We start from the raw sequence: 19,300 nt of genomic DNA, 5'->3' as shown, positions 1-19,300 counted from the left end.
CCGAGGACTCTTTCTGGACCGGGATCACTTTATCCGGGATACTGTGCCAATTAAAGAAAACTTACTTGCCAAAACTTTATGGAAATTAACTGTTGAGGAAGCGCATTAACTAAATTCAAAACATTTTCCATCCTGAATATATGAGGGATTACCAATCAGAATATCCTTACTTTGTTTTACAAGCCCTGAAGAAGTCCCTGGTTGGGACGAAACGCGTTAGCGGTTTCAAAAGATTTTAAAGATTGAAAAATAAAGGATGAACTGAAATTTAACATCGACTCGCCTTTGAAACATCTTCTTTATCACTGATTGTGTATTTTGTGACATTTGTATATTGAGTGTGCTGGGCTAACATGTCTATGTATATTTGAGGAATACTAGGTTCTGTTGAATCAGCTTCTGAATTTAGGAGGTATAGGGAATTGTGCCTCCAGCCCGTGTTTTGCACCTCTTCGTTTCTTCGCTACTGATAAGGGACTTTAGGACTTGTGCAGGCATTTATGCTTTGATTCCCAGTTCTGTATATTAAGTCTTTAAATGCTTATTAGCAACATTCAGTTCACTCGATAGCACAACTTAGCTCTGTCTTCTTTCCTCCGACTCTTAGGTGGCGCTGCGGTTCCTTGAAAGCCTTTTGGATGCGGAGAACGGGACAGGTAATAACGGCGGCAGTGGCGTTCGTCTTCTCTCCTGACAGCTACCAATTGCCACAATATTCTCCAACAAGTGGGAAAAACACTAGAGGTTCGAACAGCCTCGTAAACGGTACTTTTCACTGACTAAACTCAGGAAGCTTAAATCTTTGATGCGTACTCTGGAAACTTCTTGGTGAAGTACGTATTTCATTAGAAGCGCGAGCTTCACATTACCTCAGAGCTAACACCTGTGTGGGGAAAGACTAGACCGCCGCTAGTGTAGTGTAGTTCCTATATTCCCAATAGGCTCTGCGCATTGGAATAATATCTTCAGTAGTGTAGACGTAGGACTGAGGTTAACTAGGTCTTTTACTGACGATATTAGACTTAAGTTTTGTGTGCCAGCTAGCTCAGAGTTCACTAGAAACTTTCTCGAATAGGCGAGGAGGAGTTTAACCTCCCTGGATAGACAAGAAGGGATTTAGTTTCTGACAACCATAGAACATGACAACTTTGCTCTCCCTGATCAAGAGTATATCTCTAGAGTCGTGTGAAAACAAAAGACAGCTATTTTACTCAGTCAATACGTGCATACTTAGTTTCACCAGATTGTAGAGAAAAGAAGAGACGGGCGTTTTCAATAAAAGGTGTTATTTATTGATCAGTCTCTTTTCTCATACAAGAGAAATGAATCGCTACAATTGTAATACTGATGGTCAAGTAAAATGCATACAGTAAAAGCAGGATTATAAAATAATACTGTAAAAGCATTGATATGGTTTCTTAGCCATATGTTACTTTAAAATGGATAAAAGATATACATACATATATACATTGACTAATCGTACTCAACTGGTGCTTCTAACTACGCCTACCCCGGTGTACCTGACCTAAGCCTAATACATGGGAGGGAGTAAGTAAGTAACAGTTTAAGTTAAGTTTGTTTTGCCAAGAGTCTGACTCAAGAATTCTCTGTAAGGGGTTAGTCAGTTCAGTACCTGGGATTTAGAAGGCAGGAGGGCTGGTATCTCTTTCTCAGGACTCGGTATCCCAGTTACCCGCGAGGGCAAGCTGGAAACGCTGGAAGCTGGATTCCTCGGCAAGAGGAAAGGCAGCGTTTTCCTCAGCGCGTCAAAAAGGGAGGGGCAGCGTCCGTGGGCTCTCGCATCAGCTGGGCTCTCCGGCAAGTAGTCGCTGCTCCAAGCTCATCACCACCGCGTGTTTACTTAGGGCAGTGTCGGTATATTTATATCTGAGAGGTGCCGGGTTTGACGTAAGGATGGACATAAGATGTCAATTAAGAACTGGTCGTTCTTACATTCTTTACAGGAGTTCTCGAACGAAATCAAAACAATAGCAGCGGGGATTTCCCAGGTTTGCTGGAGGCTTGGTTTGTTTAGAGAACTCGGTGTGCTTTCTAGGGGGCTGGAGGAATAGTTCTTGCTTACTGTGACAGCATGCGCTATGACTAATTTATGAAACTGGTTTTTGTGCCGTTGTATGGATATTAGTGATTTATAACCGGACAAGGGTCAGAAATTGGAGTATCGATACAGGTCCCTATATAAACACACTACACCCACTCCACGAATTCATGTCCATATTTACTAACCTAATCAATAGTAAACATAACTAATAGTGCATGTGTATACTGAACCACCCCAAAATACATTTTTTGCATTTGAAAATAGGCATATTCGAAATACACGAAAATGAGTATAGGTACTGTATGCATTCAAGCAGTGTAATCATTCAAAAAAGGGATGCACAATTTATCTCAGCATGAATGATTTGCGAAAATAACACATGAAATGGCTCTTAATACAGAAGAAAAAGGTGCAAGACCACTCCATCACATATAAACACAATTACTTGTAAATACGCTAGAGTCTGAGGTAATGTATTGTCTCTAGAGTTCCTAAAAATAGAAGCTCTGTTCTCTAAGAATAGTTCTACTTTAAGCAGAAGATAAATGCCGAAAAGTAAATATTTGGGATTTGGGAAAAAAGTTTTCGTTTTCAGGGGAAGAAGGAAAAAATTGTCAGTAGCTTTGTTTTTAAAATCGAAGGCCAAATTCAGAGTTCAGGGAACGCTGTGTGCACGTTTGCTTATAGTCACTCTCTCTGTTCTGGTGAAAACATCATTTCAGACAGATTTAAAAAAAAACAGTTTACTGCCTCAGGTGAAAGTTCGACCGAGTTGGAAAATGTCGCTACCATGCAGTCGTGCGCATGTTCGCTTTCAGTGATGTTTTGATCAGCATTGCTTACAGAAGGCCGTACTTGGTTGATGCTGCTTTCATTCTGTACTTCACTACCCTTCAATCGTAGTGGTGAAGTCTCCACGAATGCCGTCATCAGGATAGGTAGCCGCTGGGGACAGCACAATGCATGAGCCTTTACTGGATCCAACAAAGTATCTGCATCCAATGGTACTTCTGATTGTAGTGTAAGACATGTGTCCAACACGCATTCCTCGCCGCATAGCATGCATCTCAATACAGCTAAGACACAATTCTGCCATATGGGTCTGAACGAAAGAAACCAGGTCATATTCAGATCTCTGAGCCGGGCTAATCCAAGGACTTTAGTTATGCGGTCCCGATAGCGTATAGCTAGGATCGTTTCTTCCATTGTTGCTGGAGTCTTGTCTGTGACATGGCTTGCCATAACGAAGCAGGAGTAGCAAAATAAAGATGCCTGCTACGAGTCCCAACAGGAGCGGAAGTCCGCCAAAGACAGAATGGACGAAATCGGGAAACATACCCAGGACTGCTTTGAATGGGGTTAACAGTCCCGAAAAAACGGACTTAAATACACTCGCGATACCATTTGTATCAGAAATATTTAAGATTTCGCTTAGTATTTCTGCGAAGTGTAGGGGGCAATTTGTTGATAACAATGCATGTATCTCTCCCGTTGTCCTTGCAACTTGGAGATCATACGTTTCTTTTGATGACGTCAAGTGAACTGGCGTCTGTAGGAGCACAGTCTTCATTCTGCTTAAAGTATCAATTCAAATAGAAGAGATTTTCAAACTGGGCCAAATTTTCCCCTCCCTGTCTGGAGTGTCATTTGGAAACAATACTCGCTCACAGCAAGTGACCATGGAGCTCACGCTTACTAGATAAGGTTTTCCTGGCAGTAAGCCACAACATCTGTGATCTACAATTAGACTGTAACTCCCGTTAGAAAGTCTTCTAAAGAATGGTTCTATTTTTGTTGCAGGTCTGCCGAGCTGGTGACATGAAAGGTTATTTGAAGCCCCTTCACATGCCCCATGTAAACTTATACCCTGACATAGAAGTATACCACTTAGTGATTTTTCACAATTATTACCACTAAGAAATACACTCTGTCCTGTATTACTATAACATGTGTGTGTATAAGGTAAGTTCCATGTTGACTTAATGTATCCTTTACCCAACCTTTCATACTGGCCTGCCTGTATATATTTCTGGCAGTATCGAAATTGGAAAGTCGTTATCGGAATAGTTATGATTCCATGTATTATCCATTCAATGACAGGTCGTTCTAACATTGTCAATGGCAATCTCTCAAGTTTTTCAATGCTCAGAATTGTATACTCTGCACCCTTTTGTGCCAAGCTGATTTGTGTATCAGTAAGGTTAAAGATACCGAATAATGACGTTGTGTTGATTAAACGCCAAGGCACGTAGCCTGAACGCAGATTTTGTAACGTCCAGCCAAGCTGTACAATAGAACGCAATTGGGACTGACCGTGTTGTAACATCAGTAAGTCTTGCTCTATTATATCGATTGCAGATGATACAATACTGTCCAGTGAATATATTCTGGAAGACAGAGTCATTAACCCATTGTCCACAACAGAAAGTGATTTTTCCAAATTAACACGGTCAATTTCCCGTATTTTCTCTGCTGTTTCAATTTGAGTTACTTTCCAAGCTTCGTTGTAAGCTGCATATATAGAGGCCGCTATGAAACGTTTTTGACGCTGTTTGCGTGGTCCCATAATGAAATCACACAAGTCAGCACCTTCTTTAAGTAAAGTCAAGTGTTGCTTAATTTCTGCCCGTGTGGATGTTCGTAGCCATTCGAGGCAGAGTTTTCCTACACTGTATGTAGTTACAATCCCTGGATGTTGTCGCTGGGAGTATCTAGGGTCTGGCCTGGTCAATTTGAACCCCTGTATTTTGTTCAGGAATCTATCTTGACAGTTATTTGTGTCTGTGGGCCAGATCAACCATTTTTTCCAATCAGGATGTGTTCTGTTTTGGTTTAAAATATGGGATACGTCTATCTCATCATCTGTAGTGTTATTACTGTCAGGTGTTGGTTTTGGAATAGACGGTTTGTTTAAGTCTTTAATTTTGGCTAGGCCAAAACAGGTTGTCTGTTGAATTGTGTCATTCAAGAATATAATTTGTTCTGGGATCATGCAGGCTCTAAACAATGATTCTATACCTTTGACCTGCCAATCTCTTGTACCCCAGATTGTTTTCGTTTCAATGTTATTGTTCCAGAAATCAAAACCGAATGTATTCATTTTGTCAAAAAATGTCTCTGAATAGATTTATTTTGTATTTGTATGCATGGTTTTCATTTCTGTCTTATTTAACAGTTTGAAATAAAACGTCTCTGCATTACTTGTGTTAAACCCTGAGAAATATGGAAATTTTTCATAAAATGTTTTCGAACTGCCTTCTGGTGGAGTTGCACAATGTTCCCATTGGTTATAATTAAAAACATTTCTAGGTTGAGCAGATTTATGCAGATAATGGTTACCATATTGGTTGTAACAGTACATCTGGTCATAATTAGATGAACCCTGTAAATAATCATGTTCTGTAAATTTAGCTGACATCACTAGATCTGACATCATATCATTAATACTTTCAAAGTCCCAATCATCAGCGAATGTGCTTGGTTTTACAAAGTCACTTAATGAAACCTTAAATTGATGAGGATACTTCAAGAGCTTGACCGGGCCATAGATTTCGTAATCAGTTTTGTCCCATGCTACCCCTCCGGGTATAGGATTGGCTGTGAAGTTTACTGAAGAAAGTTCTCTTTTCTCGATGTGTGAAGACTTGTGTGGTTTCAGGACCAAGTTGATTTTCTGACTTGCTGTGTCCATTGTAACATATTTTCCCTCAATGAAATGTCCCAAGTACAGTACCAGGATGAGCCAAAGTATGAGGACAAATACACCTTGTGCCACCCAAAATTTAATCCATGGAGAAATCAGATAGGTTTCTTGTAGTTGATGAAAGAGTTCTTTTGCTTTGTCTTTAAAAGTCTTTGATGTTGTCAGCTGTTCCTCAGGCTCGCTCGGATCCTCAGAAAAGTCATCGAAGTTGATGAAATAGCCTGATGCAGTTCTGTCAATTGTTTCAATTGCTTCTGGATTCCTTTTTGTTTTTGGAATTTTCTTTGTTGCATTAGCATAGTCAGTGGTTACATCATTGTAGACTGGTGTTTCTTGATGTAAGATTTGGGTTTGGGTATCAAGAGGTTTAAGTTCCATGGCTTTGTTGCATAGTCCTTGTTGATTCACTGTAGGTTTATCAAATGTAATTAGTCTCTCAGTTTGAACCTCTATGTTTGTAGCAAATTTTGGTGTTCTGCTATTTCTTGGGAGTCCACTTGGCCTACTACTTATTATCGGCCACATGATTGTGGTTTAACCAGGTCGATGGATACAACTCGGTTCTCCTTTTTAGGTCTCATGACCTACAATGCACGCAAGCGCATTGAGGGATCGAGAATTCAAGTGCTCGAAATCCTCAAGAAACCACTAGCTTTTTGCTGCGGTTTCATGAAGTTCACGTGGCCACAGGCACGCGCTTTTGGGCCATAAACTTGCATTTCTCCTCCCCCTCCCCAGCCAGCTTCCCCCAGGCCGTAGCAGCACTCCTCCCACACCAGCACCTCCCCTCTCTCTCCCCGCAAACACAGCCTTTACTTTCATTTCTCCTCCCCCTCCCCAGCCAGCTTCCCCCAGGCCGTAGCAGCACTCCTCCCACACCAGCACCTCCCCTCTCTCTCCCCGCAAACACAGCCTTTACTTCTCCTCCCCTAACTTTGCCGTCAGAACTTAGTTTCTTGTTAATTTATGTTTTCGTTGCAGTGACTTTTTAATTTATGTTTTCGTTGCAGTGACTTTTACTTGCTCATGGAATGACACCCACGCTCCTCCCATTGCTGTTTCGGTGCACATTTCATTGCCGATTTTCTGTGCCTCATATTTCTGTTCCCGAGCTCCGCCAGCAGCTCTTCCCGCTCCGCCCTCTGCTCTCCGCCCCCTGCCTCCCCAGCCGCCAGCACCTCCCCTCTGTTCAAATCTCGGCAGCTTCTCCTCCCCTTTCACTGCCCAGCCAGGCAGCCCCCCACCTCTCTGCCTCTAGCTGAATCGAAAATTAAGAGCGGTGACCTTTTTGGATGTAAATCAGTTTACCTTCTACATTTTTCACTTGTTTCCATGTAGCAGCATCTGTTCCCCAGCCTGCCAAGAGCAGCTCTTCCCGCTCCGCTCCGCCCCCTGCATTCTTCCAGTCCTCTCACCTACTCGCATTTCTCCTCCCCCTCCCCAGCCGCCAGCACCTCCCCTCTCTCTCCCCGCACACAGCCTTACTCGGCAGCTTCTCCTCCCTCCTCCCTTTTCACTGGCCAGTCCTCTAGCTGAATCGAAAATTAAGAGCAGTGAACTTTGGATGTAAATCAGTTTACCTTCTACATTTCTCACTTGTTTCCATGTTTTCATGAAATGCGACACATCTCGTTTCTCCTCTCTCTCCTCTCTCTCCTCACTCTCCTCTCTCCTCACTCTCCTCTCTCTCCTCACTCTCCTCTCTCCTCACTCTCCTCTCTCTCCTCACTCTCCTCTCTCCTCACTCTCCTCTCTCTCCTCACTCTCCTCTCTCCTCACTCTCCTCTCTCTCCTCACTCTCCTCTCTCCTCACTCTCCTCTCCCCTCACTCTCCTCTCTCCTCACTCTCCTCTCTCCTCACTCTCCTCTCTCTCCTCACTCTCCTCTCTCCTCACTCTCCTCTCCCCTCACTCTCCTCTCTCCTCACTCTCCTCTCTCCTCACTCTCCTCTCTCCTCACTCTCCTCTCTCCCCTCTCACCACTCTCCCCTCTCCTCACTCTCCCCTCTCCTCACTCTCCCCTCTCCTCACTCTCCCCTCTCCTCACTCTCCCCTCTCCTCACTCAACCCTCTCCTCACTCAACCCTCTCCTCACTCTCCCCTCTCCTCACTCAACCCTCTCCTCACTCAACCCTCTCCTCACTCACTCAACCCTCTCCTCACTCAACCCTCTCCTCACTCAACCCTCTCCTCAGTAACACACCAGCATCAGTCTACAACACCACAGCATCACTCAACACAACAATACCACCAATAAGCACAACAACAGCATCAATTTACTCAAACACAGCATCAATCATCACCACCACAGCACCAATCAGCACCACCACAGCAACTCTCAGCATCACCACATCAACACTCAGCACCACCACAGCACCACATCATCACTCAACATCACCCCAGCATCACTCTGCACTACCACAGAACCACTCAGCTACACCACAGCATCACTCAACAACACCACAGCATCACTCAGCACCACCACTACACCACATCAAAACTCACCATCACACCAGCATCACTCGGTGTAACACCAACATCACACAGCAACACTCATCATCAACACATCATCACTCAGCGCTACCCCGGCATCACTCAGCAACACCACATTATCAATCAGCGCCACCCCAGCATCACTCAGCACCAACACAGCATCACTCAGCACCACCACACCATCAATCAACACAACAACCCCATCACTCAACGCAACAACAACACTCAGCGCAACAACAACATCACTCACCAACACCACAACATCACTCAGCCCAACCACTGCATCAATCTGTCAAACAATTCAACAACAAATAGTTCAAATATTATCTAGCAAAATTTAAAAATTTAATACAAATTGAAGAATCAAATTTAAATATATTTCAGTTGTGTTATTGGTAAAACTTTGTGATTTCTCAGAACAATAGTTTTAAAACAGGGAAATAAACAAAACATGTACCTTTAATAATGCTACACATGTTACATTACATATTTACTAAAATAATCACAAATCTAAATACACGATTAATACTTTTATTTAGAAGGGAAAAAAACGTAACAAAAAAAAAAAAATTCCACACCAAAAACTCAAAACTTTCCTATTGCATTTCCAATGCTTGTTACCAGCAAGGGGCGGTAGTACAACTGATCTTGTCCCGTTGATAGCCAAGACAGGTGGAGAAGTGTGGCTCACTGGTTAGAGGAGGCAGTCCTGAAAGCAGAGGTCAGCCCGGGACCAGGGTTCAATTCCCGGCTCGGCAGGGTCTTGAGTCCTAAAATGTCCATGGACTCGACAATTCTCGCTCTGGTGCCTACTTGATTCATGGGTTCACACTCTGCGACTCTGGGCAATAGCTTGCTTAATCTCCACAACGGCCCCTCGTGGTGGGATGCCTGGCTTTCACCTTGTGGCTACCCTGCTGGGGTTTTCTCACAGGGGAATACCAGGACGGGTTCCCTAAGCAAGCGCTTAGAAACCGCACGGTGATTTTGCGCTATATAAATTCCTGTACATTTACAGGTACTGCTTTTCTGTAAGAAGGCCCAAATTCCTTCTTTACCGCGATCTTCTCTCTGACCAGATCCCCGATTTTTGGAATCCAGACAGGCCTTGCTGGGACAGGTGGTTTCACTTCAGTGGTTGTTGGCTGTTGTTTAAATTTTATGTTGCTCAGGTCTTTTCTTGTTTCATTTAAGTCCTGTAAAATAGCCAAACGATCTTTGATATCAAAGCATTTCTCTTTAACCACTGAAGTTTGACTATCGAGGTCCTGGATTAACATTCTAGTCCCAAACAATAATTCGTACGGACTGAGACCTCTCAGAGAATTTCTTGGCAGATTATTAAGACTACGTTGGGCACTTATTAAATGTTTTGACCCACCCAGCTCCCGAACCTAATACCTTTGCCGTTATAGATTGCTCTATGCCTTGGTTTTTTCTTTACACCATCCCGTTTCCCTCAGGAAGGAAGTGATAAGAGTCCCGCAATGCAATGCCCATGCTGGCCATGCCCCCCCCATAAGCTCGAGAGCTAAAAGCAGGGCAATGGTCAGAATGTAGCACGCCAATTGCGTATATGCCATATAGACTCGCAAATCTTTTTATAACAGTTCAGACGTCAGCCGAGAGCTGGGGTCTACATTTTAAGTGATGATAGTCTCTATATGTTAATTTGACGCATTAATCATACTGGGTTTTATATATTTATTGTTTAATCCCATCTTGAGCGAAACGCCATGGCAAAACACCGTCTCGGTCGCCACTGCGATCTCTGTTGCAGTTTGGACAGTTTTTTGCAAATATGTGATGTTGCAGGCTCATTCCTGGCCACCAGTATGTGGATTGCAGTACTTCCAGAGAATCCTTTAGCTTAAGGTGTCTAAGACCCTCACCCATATGTGTGTCTGCTATTAAAAATATTCTCCTGTTCGTGTTTGGAATTACTCTATCCCCCACTCCAGGGATTTGAGCAAAAGGAACGGAGTTTGCATCGATTATGTATGTATAATTTGGTTGGTAGGTGATGGGTAGCGCTGAGCAGTCGCCTTTTGATGACGTTTTCACCGCCAGCATTGTCTCCCCGTCAATGTATTTTTTCGAACGCTTTTTTGTAGCTACGGGAGCCGATTTAGTTGCTTCCGCTTTGGCTGTCTCAGCCAATAAATTCCCTGGAACGTGAACGCCATCACGTTCATGACTCAATGAATGTATCACGTGAGTCTTTGGTAGTTCTTTCTGCAAAAGAACTACTTGTCCCCAAAGCAATTTTTGCTTTATTGTGGCACCTGTGTCATCTTTGTAACCGTTTTGAACCCAGTTCTGCAAATCTTTATTGTATGATTTGACGCAGTAATATGTTTCGCACACTATTAGTGTCGGGAATTCGCGATCGGCATTATCTAGCGCCATTTTTAACGCTATTATTTCAGTTTGTTGTTCTGAATTATTTTCCACTGAATGTGTTTTAGTTACCAGAGGTCTCAATTTATCTCCGCTCCACACGTATTTAACAATTTCGCATGTGGCGTTATAGGCTTGTTTTCCCCAAACCGAGGGTTGTGCATGTCCGTCTGTATATATTACACAGGCGTACTTTCGTATGGGCAGAATGTCGATTGGCAGAGGGTATTCTCTTTCATATTCTAGATTTTTTTATTTTTTCATTTCCGGGTCAAAATAGTATTTCACTCTGTCTGTAGCAAGAGAATTTTCCCATTGTATCCATTTTGGATTTAATGCCATAGTAGGTAAATTACATGGGCTTGTTAATGCCTCAAAGGCTGATTCTGCTGTCCTGACTGTAATCCGTCTGCCGTCAGCTTGGTCTCTTTCTCTTGCTACAGCTGTTTGAACCGCATGAACAATGTTTTCCTTAATGCTGAATGTTTTTCAGCTTCTGTGTACAAATGTGATTTGTAAGCTATTGGTACCGTTTCTCCCTCATTAGAGGTCAGGTATGTGAATCCGCATCTTCCTGGGATGACCCGAATTACAAGGTTGCGTGTGTTATCACGTGTTTGCAATTTTATTTTAGCTAACATATCTGTTTGCAATTATCTCAAAATTTCTGTGTGTTTTTGAGTCCAATTGATTGTTTTAAAATCTGGTCTTATTAGGTCATAGAGAGGTTTAACCCTCTCTACATAATTTATAATGTACGTTCATCTACCGAAATTCAGGAAACCTAGAATTGATTGTAAGTTTTTCAGCGTTCTTGGTGCTTGGATTACAGCACATTTCTCTAGGAAATTGTCTGCCAGGCTTTTGCCTTCACTTGATAGTTCATATCCTAAAAACAGGACAGTTAGATGGGCAATTCTGGACTTTTTGAAGTTGAACTTATAACCCTCTGCTGCGAACCCAGGTATTATGGTGTTCACTCTTTTCAAGTGAGTATCCAAGTCATCATCTGTTAGATAGATGTCATCGACATAAGATAATGCCTCATCATCTTACATTTGTAGTAACTCTGTTACTCTCGCTGAGAATAATCCTGGGCTATTCTTGAACCCCTGTGGCAAACGACAGAAATTTTCTGCGAGCCATTTATTGAGAAAGCGGTCAAATATCTGCTTTCAGGTGCTATATTTTGACAAAAGAATCCATTAGAGATGTCTAATGTTGTTTTGTATTTTTTGCGCACTATGCTATTCATTAGTGCTGCACTGTGTGAGTTTTGTACTGCAAAAGTTTTGCAACAAGAGTTAAGGTGTCTGTAGTCCAAAACTAGACGATATGTATCATCTGGTTTGGAGACAGGAAACAAAGGATTGTTCATTTTTGAGGTGCATGTTTCAATCACCCTCTGGTATTCAAGTTGATCTAAGATCTCCCTGACCTGTTGTTTAGCTTCTTGTTTAATTGGGTACGGCCTCTGTGCAGTTGGTTGTGATTTTAACTGGATTTTGTGAGGAAAAGAGTCCTCATCCCATCCCACATGGTTTTTATATAATGCAGGAGCTTGGGCTACTGCCCACTTTCTTGCAAGTGTATATTTTTTATGAATTGGAATGTGATTTGAGAAGGCAGGCATAATCATTTCTTCGCCATGAGGGCACTCCCTGACAAACTCTGGTGGCCAGTCTTTTTCAGCTAAAAGGATGTCATAGCCTTTGGAGAGATTATCCTAAAATAGACCCCTTATTTTCCTAGTCTTATCTCCCTCTATACGTAATGTTATTTCATATATTTTATGAGGTTTGCTAACTCTGGTGTCTGCAGTTTCCACCTGAATTTATTCATTTGTGTCCACTGTCTCCAGATGATTCATCAGGATCTTGCGAGCTATGCTCACTTCTGCTGCACTGTCTAGCATTGTCTGAGCCCACTCTCCGTTTTTCAGCTGTGTCCTCAGGATCCTCGGCATGTTTGATTACTTTAATACTGGCTACCTTCTTCTTTGGAAATTGTAACTTTTTACTTTGATGAGCAGGTTCCTTGTCTTTGGACTTGAAGTGCTCTTCCCTTTGTTCTGACCGCCCTCTTCTTTCCGATTTCTGCGAGGAAGACTGAAAAGATCGAGAGGGACGGGTATCAATATCTTGATATCTATCAGGTTTCTTCAAATTATCCCTATTTCTAAGGTTGTATTTTTTCTCAGAGGGCTCCCTCTGGGGAGACTTGTGTCCTTGGTCCGGAGATCTCTCTCTCCGCCGAGGAGACCGTCCTCTGGACTGGAATCTTTTTTCTTTGGGAGTGGATTGTTTATTTCCATCCCAGTTCTTTTTTGGAGCTGTTAGATTATTTTTAATAAATACCTTTTCAGGATTTTCAGTTAGTTGGGGTTTCACTGGTTTCCCACCCAAACTATCTCTTCCTAGTTCTTCATAGGATTTTTCTATGATTCGGGCAAGTTCAAATGGTTGTTCTGCTATATCTGTTTCTTTCAACTTCTGGCGGATCGCCACAGATGCTGCTGCCCCTTTTATGTTAGATAATAATAAAGCTGAGACCTGCTTGAAGTCTTTCAGTAATTTCATACCCAGAGTTAAAGCAGGTTCTGGACCGTATTCATTTTGAATCTGTCTTAGCACATCAGGTATTACCGCCATGGACAGAACACCATGTGTTTTTGTGTAAATGGAAGCAAAAGACTGTGCCCCAAGTGTCCCAGTCCTCCACATGTGGTGTGATCCCCATTGGAAGGCAGATAGTCAGAATTCTGTGTTTCTCAGTAGGGGTAGTATCCGGAAATACCGCCTCTATTTGAGTGATTTTTTTGTGCTAACCAGAATGGAATTTGTTCCCGTTTTGCGGGTACTTTACCTAGACATGATTGTATGTTTTGTGGTGTGATTTTATTTGTGTTCCCCTGATGAGGGGTCAGCTGTGGAATGTTAATAGCTGGTTGGACTGTTGAAGTCCGCATTACATATTGGACTAATTGTCTATGTATTTTAATCAGTTGTTTTAGCTGTGCTAAAAGTTCTGGTATTGACATTTTTTCAATGTCTGGATGTGGTGTGTAGCTGGCTAGAACCGGCCACGTTGCTCCTGGTCTACCTAGTGGACCGAGCCTGGTGATGTGATTATTATGTTTTAGGGCGCCTTTAAACCAGAGCAGGTGCTCTTGGTATTTTAATGGGATTTCCACCTCCTCGAAAGGAGTGTAGTCATCCGGAGGTTCCTCTATTTTATAATAGTGGAACTCTTTTGTGACAGCGTTTGCTGCTGGAAAGTTTATCCATGAATAGAATACCTCTGTCTGCCGATATTCGTGTGCCTCAATTACGAATATGACTGTACCACTGATGAAGCAAAGCTTCGCATATTTTGCGGCTTGCCGAAGTCAAGAACCTCGTTTATGTATAACAAGGTAATAAATGTACGTCTTACTAACATTCATATTAAGTTTGAGTAAAGTTTATGACGCTTGCCTATGTGTATTTCTAATGAATTTAATCCGTGTCCTCTAAAATGGCCGCCATTTGTATTTTAGTTACTGCGCATGCGTCAGCCACACTCACGTGTCCTGACGCGTCTGCAGAAGTGGAGGGAAAGTTATGCGCATGCGTAATTCATAGTTGTGCTTATCATGTGGTACTGCTCGTGCCACTGCTCTTGTGCCCGTATCAATGTAGCTAACATTTAGATGCAATAAGTTTATTTCTTGATGATGAGTTAAAAGTACAAACCCTGTGATGTGTTTTCATAATGACATTATTATGTATTAATTTGTTTTCGCTTACTTTTCATGTACCGCGGGGAATGGGGGTCCAAACTGATTGGGAGCCATATTGACGGTCTCTTCTGCGCATGACCAGGGAGCATTGAAAAGTGGCCACTTTGGACAGTGGAACTCAGCCAGCTGGCAGCCACAGTCAAGATGCGCCTGGGAAAGCCACCTCTGCGCTACGAGAACGGCGAATGTTGCTCCTCATGTGTTACAATGTTAATTTCCTGCACAGTTCTCATGAGAACCCCAAACCTGCTAGGCGGTACCCAAATATGTTAATGAAGGCTTCAAATCGTGTATTGTGATTGGTGTGTTACCCAAATCCTACCTTAGGACCAATCCAAATTGAGGGATTTTGACACTTTGCAACATTGGGGGGTGGTACACTGTCCCCAAACTGTATATCTACCCTGGGTTCACCTAGTGAACCGTCCGACTTGTCTGGTTTAGCTGACCTGTCACTGACCCAACGCACTCAATAGGTGACTGAAGATACAGAGCGCGGCGAAGCACTCTGTCCGAATTTGACCATAGACTGAGGTTCTACTGAACCTTAAAGTGCTGGCAAGGCACTTTGCTGGGAGTTCGCTGACCCAATCGGGGTCTTGATCGATAGCTGCAGAGCGGGTGGAGCGCAGGCGTTGCTTCCGAACTGTGGGTTCCGGTCCTGTCCTGAAGAGGGTCCTGTCCTGAGGGTTTGCTGTCCTGTCCTGAGGGTCCTGTCCTGATTCCTATTTCAAGGGTATCCTGTCCTGTCCTGGGTGTCCATTCTGCACCTGCCGTCCTTTGAGGGGTATCCTTCCTTGAGGGTTTCCTGTCCTTAACAGACCCGTGGCCAGGGTTTGGTTTCCACACCTTTCTAGGTAAATATTGCTCTGAACCTCTTGAAATTCTTGCACCTTCTGAATTTCTAACTTTTGCTTTAATAAAGTTCAATATTGCACATGTGATATTTTCCATGCCTTTCTGCAACTATTGAAAGTCATTTATATTTTCCATAAGTTTATTCCTATGTCTTCTCATTGGTTAGAAATTATATTTTGCATAGCAGTGTGTCATTTCCTGATGTGGTCTAGAACTTCGCTGCCTAGATTGTTCAAAGGCCCCTTCACCTTAAGTGAAGCGTGTTATTCATTATAAGCTCTCCTATAGTCACTCACACTTAGGCTATCCCTGTTTAGATAATACTGACTTGCATAGTATCTTTTCTCGTTACATTTTATTAGTACTTTGATGATTACTCTGTCATTATTTCTTTATGCATATGTGATTTACGTTATCTTGGTTATTGATTGCCTTGTTTTACTGTACCTCATGCAAGAAAATATTGAATTTAGATAAACATTTTAAAACTTCCAGTTGTCCGTGGTCATTAAAACAGTATTTGAATATTATTGGTTGGGTTTGTATTTTGCTGCCTTTCTTTACAGCTAGCTCCCTGATTCATTGTGGTCATTAGGCACCCGCATCGGTGGATGGTAAGTCGGGTGCACCGAAAATTGGTAGCAGGGAACACACACACACACCAACCTGATAGAGCTCGTGAAGTCACCTGATCGATGTATATGGTGATTTGGAAAGTATATGGGCCCTGAAGCCGGAAACGGCGAAAACTATTGGTCGGGTGGCCTCGCGCGCTCTATCAGTTTTCTGGTAGCTAGAGGATGGTTAGGGACTAGTTGAGAGTAAGGCAGGGATTAGTTGGACTAGTTAAGTCGGAAGCTGCTATTATATTAATGCTGCTATAAGAGCGGCTGTTCTGAGGGAACTGATCACTCTCTTGTGAATACGCTGCTGAAATTCATGAATTACTGTATTGCCATTATTCTTGTTCTTATATTGTTATATGTACTAATCCATGCATTTGTAAACCGTATTGTTTCTTGTTGTCCGAACTCCCCGGGGAATTGAAAGGGCAAGTGGTGAATAGAATCCATTGTCCTGAGGTCACAGGTTCGAGGAAAGTTAGGTGCAGGTTAGGATAACCGGGAAGCACTAACTAGGGTTTTCTGAATACATGTGTGAATAAATGACAGTAACGGGGTTCATTGGCTAAATTCCCATAGTGGCGTAACCTAGTAAGGGTCACATCGGAAGAGTAGCAGGTTCCTCGGAGCTAGCGTGAAAGCAGAGGGGTCCGCTGAGAAACCTTAAACTCGGAATATATCCCGGAAAGAAGTGGATGAGTTTAGGGGAATAACAGGTTCACCGATGCTAGAGTGAAGGGTAGGCGGAAGAGATCTGCCCGCAGCGAGTGAAAAGTAAATGGAAGTAGTTTACTTGCAGTAAAACAAAGCGTTCCTGTCTAGACACTTGAGCACTGTGGCGAATGTGTATTTGTTGTAAAATAACCAAGCACTGAGCACTTTAAAAGAAAGAAAGTTTCCGTTACCTTGTGAAGGGAGGGAGTCAGTCGCGAAGCGCCTCTGACGTCACTCTGTGCCGCGCTGGGATTGGTAGAAGCAGCGGGCGGGTAGCGGAGCTGGAATTGTAAAGGAGGGGTGAGCGCCGGAGCGTGGGAACTGTCTCACGAAGAGGCCGCGCACCCATTGGCAGAGCTTATTTAGCGTCGCGCACCCATTGGTTGCACGAATTTCTGAAGCGCGTTCTGATTGGAGGTAGTTTGTAAACAAAGTTAGCGCAGAAGTCGTATGTGGCACTCGCAGACTACAGGAACTCGACCTGATCCAAGGCACCTAGGGTTTGAAAGAGATCAGTGGAAGACTAATAGATACGATATTATGTACGGAACCAAGAGAAAAATGTCCCTTGTAAGTAAGGTGAAAAATTATTTTAAAACGGACAAACCGATTAAATCTAGGGAAGGTGTTCTTGTCCCAGCACCCAATACTCCCGCCTCATTCATGATGTTTGACCGAGGGTACAATACCTGTGTGTGGCTGGAGAATTGGGTGAAGTACACAAAAGATGACGGAGTATTGGCTTTTCCGTTAGATGGTACTTTCAATGGTAGGATCTTATTTAATTTAAGAACCCGAATGAATGAACTGCATCCCAGACCGAGACTAACGCAGTATGAAGCATTAGAGGAATGGGAGATTGAGGCTTTTGAAAGAGAAAGACCCCGAATGGACAAGGGTTTGACCAAGTGGTACCCCAGGCAGAAACAGGAATCCAGGGATAAAAGGATGAAACAGTGGAGGCAGAGCATGATTGTTGAGGGTCTGTTTCCCATGATGCCGGCATGTCATAACATTGGAGCGGGTGAGAAAAGTACTGAAAAATGTAAGCATTGGGGGGCCCTGGGGGATTCAGATGATGAATTAATAGATGACATCTGTACCAGAAGTCCGCCACCTTACAATGAGGGAACCCGACCTTCCAGTGTAGGAGATGTTCCCCGACGCCACTTCCTAAAGGAAGAAGACAGGTCCCTGGGACTGGGAGGGGGTGGTCAAGTATTGCCCTATCCTGAAAAACCCGAACCAACGGAAACAAGGGATATATATCCCAAAGTGCCCGCAAGCCAGGAAGAAAAATATTCACGTACGAAAATCTTTTTTCCCAGACCCTTGTATGAAAGCGAAGAGAAACCATCGAATTCAGGACTGCCTTTTGTTCAACCTCCATATGGGGAAGAGCGCAGGTCCTTTAATACTGGAACTTTATTCCCGAAACCTAATTATGGGGGAGGACCAAGTGAAACGCATCCTACTGCCCCGAGTTTTACTCCTCCGTTGACCCCACAGATATTACATGACACAACTTTAAGAAGGGTACTAGTGGAAAAGGAGCAAGAGGCTCTAGCTAGACAAAGAACAGAAATAATCCAGAAAATTTCCCAGTTAAATACCAGTCCTGAGGCATTGACTATTCCAGTAACTATTGGACCGGTGGTCCCGTTATACGGAAATGGTCAGGGAAATCCGATTACTCCAGTTATGACCCCAGGCATGGCAACCCCGAGACAGGAACCGATCATCATAGATGATCAGTCCAGTGAGTGCGAGTCTGAAGTTGCGTTCTTGGAATTACCAAACAAACAGACTGGAAAGGGAATACAGCAGAGGCATAACCCTTTTAATACAAAAGAAATTAAATTAGAGACAGCAACAGGTACTAGGAATGTCTCTCTGGTAACTCCGGATGAAATTGAGAGTTGGAGTCGTGAATTAGAGAAACAGACTCCGCAAACAAAACCTTTAGACCTCTACAAGCTGAGGGTCGAAATAGAAGAATTAATGGCAGGAAATGTGGGGTTGGATCGATTGAATACCTACTCTGAAGAAGAATTGTCGTTCATATGTAAAAGCTTTACAAGGAACACTAGAGTGCTCCACGAAAAACTGACCGAAACAGCAGTTAGTATGGGGGTAGATATCTCAAAATCCAAGCCCTTACAGAAACCGTACAGAGCAGACTTCTCAGACAAAGATATAGAACACCTGAATGTGGCAGGGAAGAAGTTGCAGATTAAAGAATTAATGGGGGTACTGCAGAAATGGGGAGATGTGGAAAGATGGAGAAGCAGGTGGGCGAAAAAGAGGGAAGAGGTTCGCTCCCGACAAGTGACTCCCGAGTTTGCTTTAAGAGAGGTAGAAAAACCTGAGCAGTTATGCCCCATGCGCGAAGTTCCAGGAGGGAAATATGTGCATGTCCCCTGGTCTAGGCAGGATATTGTGTCCTTCACGAACGATTTTCCAAAATTACGAGAGAAACCAGTTGACTGGTACAGGCAGGTGGAAAGGTTCGTGAAGGTACAGAAATGTCTGTGGAAAGACCTGGATGGGTTTTTCGACATTGTGGTTCCAGTAGATTTATGGACCCAGTGTAAAATAAACATAGACTGGCCGAGTGAGGAGTACCCCAGAAACAAGGAAACTGGAGAGCCATCAAAGGATGTAATG

The sequence above is a fragment of the Lissotriton helveticus genome, chromosome 12 (assembly GCF_964261635.1).
Source record: "Lissotriton helveticus chromosome 12, aLisHel1.1, whole genome shotgun sequence".
NCBI classification, from domain to species: domain Eukaryota; kingdom Metazoa; phylum Chordata; class Amphibia; order Caudata; family Salamandridae; genus Lissotriton; species Lissotriton helveticus.
This window is presented reverse-complemented; position numbering follows the sequence as displayed.